A 10,822-nucleotide genomic window follows, 5' to 3' on the forward strand; every position below is an offset into this window, starting at 1 on the left:
CCCACTATGTGGTAAGGGCTTTGGCTCTAGCTTCCCTCTGAGTCTTCACAAGGACTTGTCTCTTCTTTTCATCTTCAATGACCTTCAAAGCTCTAGCCAACTGCTCTTTGGTACGGTCGCGCTCATTCGTAGATGACTCTAAAGCTTGGCTGATCTTACAGTAATAGGCGGTGTCTTTCTCAAAATGCTTCACCTCTAGAGCATGTCTCTTAGCCTGGTCTTCTGCTTTCCCCTTGACTTCCTGATTAGCCAGTTGAATTCCAGCAACACTCATTTCTAACTCAGTCTTCTCTGCTTGCAGTTGATCTCTTGCCCTCCTCATCTCAAGAAATTCTTCCATACTGACAGAAGAGCGTGGCTCCTCAATCAACGGATACCAAAGATCACCCACAGGAAATGGCAGACGAGTGAGCTCAACTCTCTTTCTAAGCCAATCATCAAATGGAGGAAAAGACCTGTTATTAGCTCTACCAAAAGGAATCTTGCCTTTCCTTTGAATGTTGCGCCATGCATCAGACACTTGCTCCAACAATGACTGATTACCCTCAATTGGGAAGTAGAAAGACTCCTGAATCTCACGCTCGAGGGGAGGCACCTCCATAGAAAATCCCATTTGTCTCTTATGAAGCGTCGGGTTATAATTAATACACCCTTGAACTCCTATAAGGGGCACATTGGGAAAACTCCTGCAGCTGTAAATAAAATCTCGTCCAGCCACATCAATGTGAGTCCAAGCTATGTCCTTGGCTCGCAAACCCATCAACTTGGTTGCCCAATTTACAGCATGGTCAAGAAAGACAAAGGCACCCTTGGAAGGCAAATAGCCCATGAACCACTTATATAACAATTGAGCACAACATCTAACCAATCCTCCACGCCGCTTCTCGTTCCGATTATGAACCGAATAATAAACATCCCCAATCAAGGTAGGAATGGGATTCTTCTGAGCAAACACCCGGATGGCATTAATATCCATAAAATTCTTCTGATTAGGGAATAGAACAATTCCATAAATGCTTACGGCAAGCAAAGCACAAATAGTCTTCCAATCACCCAAAACAACATGTTCCTTGGCTTTGGCCTCCAAGAAACTCAGATGAAGACCGGGCAACTTTCCTTTCTCCTTCAAACCTTTCTTAGTCACTTCCGGGCTCAAATAAAGAGCACGAGAAATTTCAACAATATCAGGTTCTTCCTTAGTAACATAAAAAGGAATCTGGTTTCTGACGTGAATGCCCAGAATACCGGCATAATCCTCCATCAAAGGTCCCAACAAATAGTCTGGGAAGACAAAACATCTCAAACCCGGATCATAAAACTAGAGAATAATATGGATGACACTCCTATCCCCATCTGCGAGCCTGAAAACCATCTTCATAATACTGTCATAAGCCTCACGGAACATCCCCACATGGTCAGGCGTAATCAATGTTATCATGCCTTTCAACACGCTAATCTCTAGATCAAAGAAACTGTAGGCAACATCATCTTTTAAGTCGGACCTCATACCTGGAACAAGGATGTCTCTCAACCAGAATCTCAATCAAGAATGTACCCTGCATATGGATAAACATGAGTTAGATGCGGAGAAATGCAAAATGGGAATGATGCAGATGCATGAATGCAATTCATAGTTCCATCCTCCAAGACATCTGAACACCAACTATACGGGATTCCGGTCTCAGAACTGATCACAACCATCCAAGGGACTAAGTAACCACAGATCCAACTCGGGGGTTCCTAAATAAACGGAACCGGAGGATACATCACCATCGTCACAGGAAAGTCACTGAACGGATAGCAACAAGATCACCTGAACAAGTAACCCCAAATCTAATCCGGGGATCCGAAATAAACGGAACCCGCCAATAAAAACCACAGACAGAACTCCGGCGTGTCAGAAATAAATATCGATAAATCCATCTTATAAATAGAACCCAGATCACGAACCGAACCAAGGTCACCATCAAAGAGTCACCAACAAAACCTGTACCTGTAGGAACCAAACCCCTCCCCTCACAGGTGAATTCTAATAAGGTCATCCTAAGGCGGATAATCGGTCTCGACAATTAGATGAGATACTCAACGGGTTTGCCCTTTTGGGAGTGCCGTGCAGCTCTCATAAGATCATCTAAACCAAAGATCCGGGAAAGAACGGTCACCGAAGTCAACAACTCAAAAGAGATAACCCAACCATAGTGGAAACTCCACAAGGAAGAGCTCTCTCAAAAGAACCTCGTCCGGCTGTGGTATGTCACGTCGCAACAACATGTTGATCTAACATGAGACCACGCTAATCCTAGGTGTATACTCGGGCTTGGGTTTTAGCCCCACTCAGAACATCCACCCTCAAATTAGAGGAACCACACTTGTCCAGAATCCAGCACAATGATAACATGATGCATGCAAACATATATGCAAATATACATATAATCACAGTATAATAATCACAAAGGCAATAAATAAAGCAGTAAAAGCAACCCAAACTACCCTAAAAACTACGCTAGAAAGCACTAGGATTGACTCGCTTAGGGAAGATGGACCAGCAAGAGGTCGACTTCAGTCCCCAGCAGAGTCGCCAGCTGTCGCAATGCGAAAAACAACAGGCGGGGAAAAATAGAGCCGCCACCGACGCTATTCATCCTATGACGGAAAGGGAGCGCAGGACTAACCTAAGAAAGGGAAAGGAACGGTCTTACGACCAGAGATTACAAGGTACGGGAGTCGGTTACGCAAGGGGAAGGATTAGCACCCCCTCACGTCCGCCATACTCGACGGGATCCACGCTCAAAACACAGCTCAAAGAAAAGGAAAGGGCTTCTAATAAATTGCTCAAAGAAACTGCACAAACTGGAACAATAAACAGGTGGGGGAGAGAAAGAAGACGGAGGAAGTGGACTCGGCAGGATGTTGCATCCTAGGCCTACGTAGTTTGTCAGAAACAAACATCAGAGTCAACATAGTTCGGGAAAAGGAGATATGCTCGCTAAGACATCGCATCTTATGCCTACGTATCTTCTCTATCCAGAGGAGAATCAGAGCACTCGTAGCTCGGCTAACACACGCTGAAACAAGCCACCAAAAAGGGACGCTGAGACGTCAAAAGAAACATCCAAAAGGAAACAGAATGCCAATACATGGACTTACACCCGACTCCCAACAATAACAAACGCTAACCAGCGAACACCAAAGAAAAAAAGGTTATTAGAACGAACCCCAACAAAGTAACCAAATATCCAGAATAAACTCCCGATATGTATGACCAGTCACCACAAATGAACCCCAAAGATGAACCCTAAATGAATAACAATCGTCACAAATGAACCCTGAAGATGAACCCCAATATGAATAACATTCGTCACAAATGAACCCCAAGATGAACCCCAATATGAATAACATTCGTCACAAATGAACCCCGAGATGAACCCCAAGTGAATAACAATCGTCACAAATGAACCCCAATATGAACCCCAAGTAATAACAGAAGAAATCCCCCAAATCAATATAGGTGAACCCCGAACGGATAACGGGTAACCAAAGTGAACCCCAACTAGTGAACTCCAAATAATAACAGAAGAAATCCCCAAGGCATGAACATACAACACCCACACACGCTGGACAAACGGGTACTCACGCCAAAGAAAACAAATGCCAGACACAAAGACACGAAAAGGTAAACACCAGTTGAGAATAAGGGTGAACAAACAGAGACTCAACAATAGAAGAGGGAAAGAGGAAAAAACACAAATACAAAAGAAAACAACTAAAGGGTGAACACACGTGAAAACAAAGAAAAGGGTGCCCGGAGAGATTGGCCTCAACCTCCTGCCTACGTATCTCATCTGGTATGAGAATCAGAGCGACGTAGTTCCCCTTACCAGGGGTAAAACACTCTCCTAACCAGAGACCAGGGAAACAAAAAACTAATAGGGAGACTACAACTCAAGCCTAATAGTTATCATGCAATCAATATCCCTAAGTTGAGGTCTCAAACAAGAACTTAACTCACCCTGGAAGCGAGTCAACTCAAGTCTAAACTCTACATACGTTCAACTTCCTCAAAAATTAATCGTACGACTCCTACAGAAATGGAGATGAGAAGAGGAAAGCAAATAAACACACCAACACAAGTAAAAAAACATCACACACTATATCCATACAAGAGGCTCAAACAATGGGTGGGCTTTAGTCAAGAGGGAATGCTCAACCTCGACAAACAAGCCAAACTGTAAGGGGTAATCTGTAGCTCTTAACCACTAACATTGAACGTCAGGGTGAAGCTGATCAAAGTTTAAATGAGGATGAGACCTCATGCTCTTAACCCTGGCCAGGGTGAGCTCATGACACAGAAGGAGTGGGGATCCAGAAAGTGGGATCCTTTTCCACTTGACAGAGTCTGGACAAAAGATCTGAGGCACATGTTCAGAAGCGTCAGCACGTAGTCCAAGCATACAGAACGACACACTGAATAACGGGGGATCGGTTACAGATACCTAACTTCCGTCAATTGCCTCTTCTCTTGGAGGTCTTATCAAATATAACACATGCCTCTCCTTGGAGGTCTTTGGGCACAATTTTAAACAAACACAAACAAAGCCTCTGAAGGAGGACTTGCCAGCAAAATGCCTGCCAAAAAGGTGACAGGACTCCAGACTACATGAAGTAAGAAACTAACTACCTGAGTGGTGTGTCAACCACAATCCAATGCTCAAGCAAGAGCTAAAGCAAGTAAGCAACTAAGGTACCTGTACAAAGACTAAACAGTTAGTACTTCAGTCATAAAACCAGAAAATAAGCAGTGAAATCCTCTAACAGTTACACAATTCAATGCATAAGTGCCCTAGCACTCAAATGAGCTCATGAGCTCACCACATCAACTAAAACCCTACAAAACAAAAACAGATCAGAACTCAATGCATTTTGTATCTCACAAGGTGAGAACAAACCCAATCATCAATGATGAGTATCCAAACCTGAAACAAGAGACAAAGTTAGTTTATGTACATCCAATCAACACAACAAAGCATAAACAAACAATGGCATGAGATGAATTGAATCAAGATCACTCCAAGTAAGAAGTAGGGTCCTTCAAATGGCCACCCAATAATCCATACTCCAATGATCCAAAATCAACCATAAACCCCTTGAAAACTCAAGTAGAACAAGCTTGCACTCAAAACTTGCTCACAATGGCTTCATACCTCTTCAAACACTTCTTAAAGCCTCCAAAAGATGTGAGAATCCCAAATAAACTCCCACCAATGATCACAAGCCCCAAACAGAACCATATGAACCCCTAAACATCAATCACCAAGGCCAAAGACCCACCATACCTCAAATACCATTCAATTACTTCAAAAGCTCCAAAATAAGCCTAAATCACTTCAACAAGTCACCACAAGCCTCAAACCATTCCAAAGTTCACAAGTCAGTAGGATCATGCTTCTAAAATCATCTCTAATGAGTCACAATTCCAACTTACAAGCCCATCAAGTCATCTCATACCAATAAGAACCTCCGCTCCCTTAATACCTTAGAAGTCTCCTTGAGAATTCACTTGTGTTCCCAACCTTCAAATAAGTACCAAATAATGCATGACTTGAATGAATGCGCCAATCAAATGACTGAAGACTCACAAATCAGGGATCAAACCAATGCAAAAGAGGCAAAGGCTCACACTACAAAGAAGACCCCGAACCAAGTCAAAGAATGGACCAAAAGCAAACCTTAAAATTGGGTCAAAACCCTAGCACAAAGACAAGATTCAAAACCTAACCAAATGACCAATCCAGGACCCATCCTTTTGCATATCACACATTCAAACACTCCCTCTAATGTCCTCAAAAAGACCAACATCAAATCAATGATCAAGTGTCTCAACTTGCCTATGCCATGTAATGACCAAAAATATGCACAAAATGAACTTCCAACTTAGAAAATTCATATCAAATCAAAAATGCATGCAATGACTTTGGGATTTTTTGTATAAGTTCCTTATTCCATGAATGCTCAATATGCAAAATATCAAGTCCAAAATGATGCAAATTCCATGTGAACAAAAATGCACCAATTCAATGTCAAAAATGTGACACAAATTGTCACATTTTTCTCTATGTGTCAAAAATGATGATAACATGTGAGAAAAAATCCAAACCAGTGACCAATAATTCATATCATGTATGAATGTCATGTATGCAAAAGAGTGGATCAAAAGGTTCAAAATTGAGGATTTCACAATACATTGAATGCACTAGGTCAATTTGGCACAATATTGATTCAAAAATTCCCACATAAAGATCCAGACATCAAAATTTCTTAAATTTAACACCATAAAATATTAGACACAAATACAAAACTATGAAAAAAAACTGGGACTCAATTGAACGATTTTTTGATTTTTTATGAATTAAACAAAATGACCAAAATAATTGGAATATAAAATAGAAAAAGGAGGGAAATGGATTATTTGAATTAATCAGGAAAAAACACAGACCGCTGGATCTGGCGCGCACCTGAAATTAATGGTCCACGTTCAAACTAATGAAACGCACCGTTTCATTAATTGAGTCACCCACCCCAGTCAGCATTCAACGCTTGCGTGGGCTCAGTCAAACAATTCTCATCCAATCAACCTTCCACGCATTGAACCACATGGCGCACACTCATCAAAACCCTAGCAATGACACAGACGCCGGAGCTCCGCTCCGGTCGTCTTCCCCGGCGAGTTCCCGGTGGCTCCCACGGCGGCGCCACCCTAAAATTTTCCAAAAATTCCTCAAACCGGTATCATTCCACTCAGTTTTCCACGCTGATTCCAAATATCACATTAGATTCTCCTAATTCTCCCTAGGTTTTGCAATTCGAAGAGAATAAGTTTCCAGATCCAAACTTCCAGTCACAATAAAATTCTTAATTCTCACTCAATCTCAAATCTAATCATATATTCATGACCTACACATCAAGATCTTCAATTCTATAACCTAAAAACAGCAAAAGGAGAGGGTGAAAATGGAGTCACCTGAAATTGGAGATCTCTGGAATCACGATCTCACGAGCTCAGCTGCTTCAGATCAACTCCTTTGAACTTCCTTTGAAGCTTTATGCAAAAAGAAATGGTTGAAACCTCTTGAATGCGCCTCAATTTCCAAATCGGATCATCATGATAATGCACTTGAACTGCTCGATTTCTTGAGGAATTACACCAAACGATGGATGATTCTTGCTCAGTGAAGTATGAGGATCAAGAATCTGCAACAATCTTTGAGATTTGTGTGAAGAAAAAGCAAATTCGAAGAGAGGAAGTTTGAGAGAGTTTCTTGAATTCTAGATCTGAAAATGCAGTTATGAGGCTTGTGATTAGGGTTTCCATACTTATACTTCTTGCTAATAACACTGATAATCATTTTAGCCATTTACTAATCATGATTAGTGAATTGTTATGCAAATTGCAAAAATGCAAATTGAATTCCCATGGCCATAATGCACGTGTTGAGCCCCATGCTAGGGTTTTAATCCACTCAAGAGCAACCAAGGGTCAGGATTTGAAGGTTATTTTGCTTGCATCTTAAGCCAAGAATGAAAGGTGAAGATTTGCTTCATTTGGAACATGTGTGAAACAAGGAACATACATGCCTCCTTCATGCATGGCAAGGGCTCATTTTTACTCAAATATGGTCTACTAAGAAGGCTGAAGTGAAGCCTTGCCTTGGTTCTTTGTGAGTTTTGATTTATAGCATGATATCATTCTTAGAACAAATGTGAAATAATGTGACTTTTGACCATGATTCCTTGAGGCTTAGCTTGCTCAATTGAGTCAAATATTGTCATTTTGAGATGACTTGAACATGAGAAGCACTTTGCAAAAAGAATGAACCAATTTGAAGCATTATATCAAAAGTTATGCCATTTTGAATTTCCATGCACACTTTGTGATTAAATGACCATAACTCCTCAACCATTCATCATATGGACATGAGTTAGGACTTTTTGGAAAGGGGAGACAAAGATATACAACTTTCATGTTCACCAAAAATCCATTTCAAACATCTTTGATATTGAAAAGTCAAGTTGAAAGTGGACCAAAAACTTGCCAAATTTGGAAACTTTGAATTATAGGTCATTTTCCATTTTTAGTAACTTTTTCCATGACCTTTGAATCTTCAAGATGGATGTGTAGAATGATGAATAGACCCCATTTGAACATGATTGAGACGTCTCAACTCATTTCCCCACCTCATAGCCCTCAGTTGACTGCACAGTTAACTTTTGGTCCTCTGATGACCTTGAAATGTCTTGATCAACTTGGGCCTCTATCACTTGGTGAAATTGCTTCAAAATGAAACCCTAGCTCATGTAAGGTCCTTATAATAATCATGTGATCCTCATCCCAAGAAAATACCTCATCTCTTTGAGAAACCCTAGTTGGAAGAACTGCATTGATTAGGGTGGACCAAAGGTCACAACCCTAATTCAGAGGAACTTGAGGATGAACCTTGAAACCCTTGATGATGATAGAACCATGATGATGGTGATATATACTTGCAGATAAGATGATGCTCAAAACCTTTGAAGAATCAAGAAACCCTAATTGGAGCCCATACCCTCAGATGGTTGATGATCAATTCATAGAGACTCTCAGACTTGAATCACCTAACTTTCCCATCTTTTGAAAAGACTTTGGAGGATAACCTTCTCATTTTCATATGAGATGCAAAATGCAATGCCCCAAACTAGTCTCAAGAAGAGGAGGGCAAATTTTGAGGTGTTACAACAAGGTCTTGAACCTTGGTCTTCAAAGGGTAACAATTCTCCACGTTGTGGTCGGGAGCACCAGAATGGTAAACACAATGTAATTTAGGCTTATACCACCACTGGGGGTTAGCAGGTATAGCCGGTGGGTCTCGCAGAGTAATCAACTTCCTCTCTATCAAAGAGGGATATAATTCTGCATAATTCATCGGAATAGGATCGAAGGTGACCCTTTTCCTCTCGTAACTCGTAATGGTTTGATTACGGTTTCGAGGCTGGTAGGCCTGCTGCTGCGGACAATGATGTTGATGTTGATATTGCGGGTGTGGTTGCTGATTGTTGTGATGTTATTGGTACTGTTGATTGTCTCTGAAAACCGGTGCTATATGAGCCCCCTGGTGCTGGTTACCGGCGGGACACACGGTCTTCCTCCTTACAAAGGGTCTTCTTGGTTTCCCATGGGAGGTCACAGCATGTGCCTCTCCATCTTTTTTCTTTGCAAACGCCCCATAACGTTTGGCAGAAGAGCCTTCTTCTCTGGTCAGACGTCCTTCTCTAACCCCTTCTTCTAGACGCATCCCCATATTCACCATCTCGGTGAAGTCAGAAGGAGCGCTAGCAATCATCCGCTCATAATAAAAAGAACTTAAGGTCTTCAAGAAGATCTTGGTCATCTCTTTCTATTCTAGCGGAGGCACGATCTGCGTTGCTAACTCTCGCCACCTCTGGGCGTATTCTTTGAACGTTTCCTTGTCCTTCTGGGACATGGCCCTCAATCGTTGAAGGATCGGATGTTCGCGCAATCTAAACCCATGTACCAACACAGAGCGACACCGGATAAACTGTCCTGAAAGTAGTGGATGAGCAATTGGTCGTTGTCGGTCTGAGTCGACATCTTCCTGGCATACATGACCAGGTGGCTGAGAGGGCAGGTATTTCCCTTGTATTTTTCAAAGTTAGGGACCTTGAATTTTACAGGGATTTTCACATTAGGAACCAAGCAGAGTTCGGCAGCAGACTTGCCGAAAAGATCCTTTCCTCTGAGAGTTTTCAATTCCCTGCGAAGCTCAAGAAATTGATTGTTCATAGTGTCCATCTTCTCATAGACATCTGGGACTTCAGAATAAAAGATGGTGTCGTCTACTCTGGGCAGAGTGTGCACGACAGGAGGAGGAACAAGAAGGATCGGGCTAGACGCCGGCATAGAAGCAAAGGTGGGAGCAGGACCCTCAGGCATGAAATTAGGAGGCATCCCCCACGGGAATCCGGCTGGCATGGCCGTTGGAGCAAAGTGTGCACTGGCTGCAGGCACAATCGAGGAGACAATCTCAGAGATGACTGTCCTCTAGGGAGGAGCTGAAGGTGTCGGAGAAGACTGGCTCTGAGCAGCCATGAATGACTCCATCAAGGCATTTAATCTGGCCACTTCCTCTTTCAGCTCGCGGTTCTCTTGTTCCAGATGATCCATCAATCTTGAAATGTTGGCTCTGGTGTAGTACCGGTGAGTCAGCTTGTCTTAAAAATAAATGAAGAACACAGAGTTAGACCACAGGACAAGAAGCCGGGAACAAAACCTGCTTATGCAGATGATGCATGCAATGTTTGTGCATATGATTTGTTTTTTTCTTTTTATCAAAGGAACTTTAGGGTTTTATTTTGCAAATTTTTGGAAATATTTAAACAATTTTATCACATATGGAAACATGATATCTGGGAAATATTTTATACCAACGAAGTACAACATTATTAACCATATACAAGAGAAAAGGAAAATAATCATCCTATGGATCCCTAGAAACAATCATCTAAAGCTCGGGACACAGGAAGATAGGATGCACGAAGCCTCTTCACCTCCTCCTCATAGGCTGCCTCCATATCCGCCTTCTCCTTGGCGAGTCGATCATACTTTCTCTTCCAAGACTTGGAAGAGTTAGGAAGTAGAGAAGTCCATGCATCATCAGGATCATCAATAACCTGATGTTCGAGGAACTCTATCAAAGCATCCTTCTCCTTGATCTGCTGAAGCAATTCTTCTCGTTCACGGATCCAGGCACGTGAACGGTCTTCGTCTCTC

This window comes from Lathyrus oleraceus, chromosome 7 (assembly GCF_024323335.1).
Source record: "Lathyrus oleraceus cultivar Zhongwan6 chromosome 7, CAAS_Psat_ZW6_1.0, whole genome shotgun sequence".
In the NCBI taxonomy this organism is placed as follows: domain Eukaryota; kingdom Viridiplantae; phylum Streptophyta; class Magnoliopsida; order Fabales; family Fabaceae; genus Lathyrus; species Lathyrus oleraceus.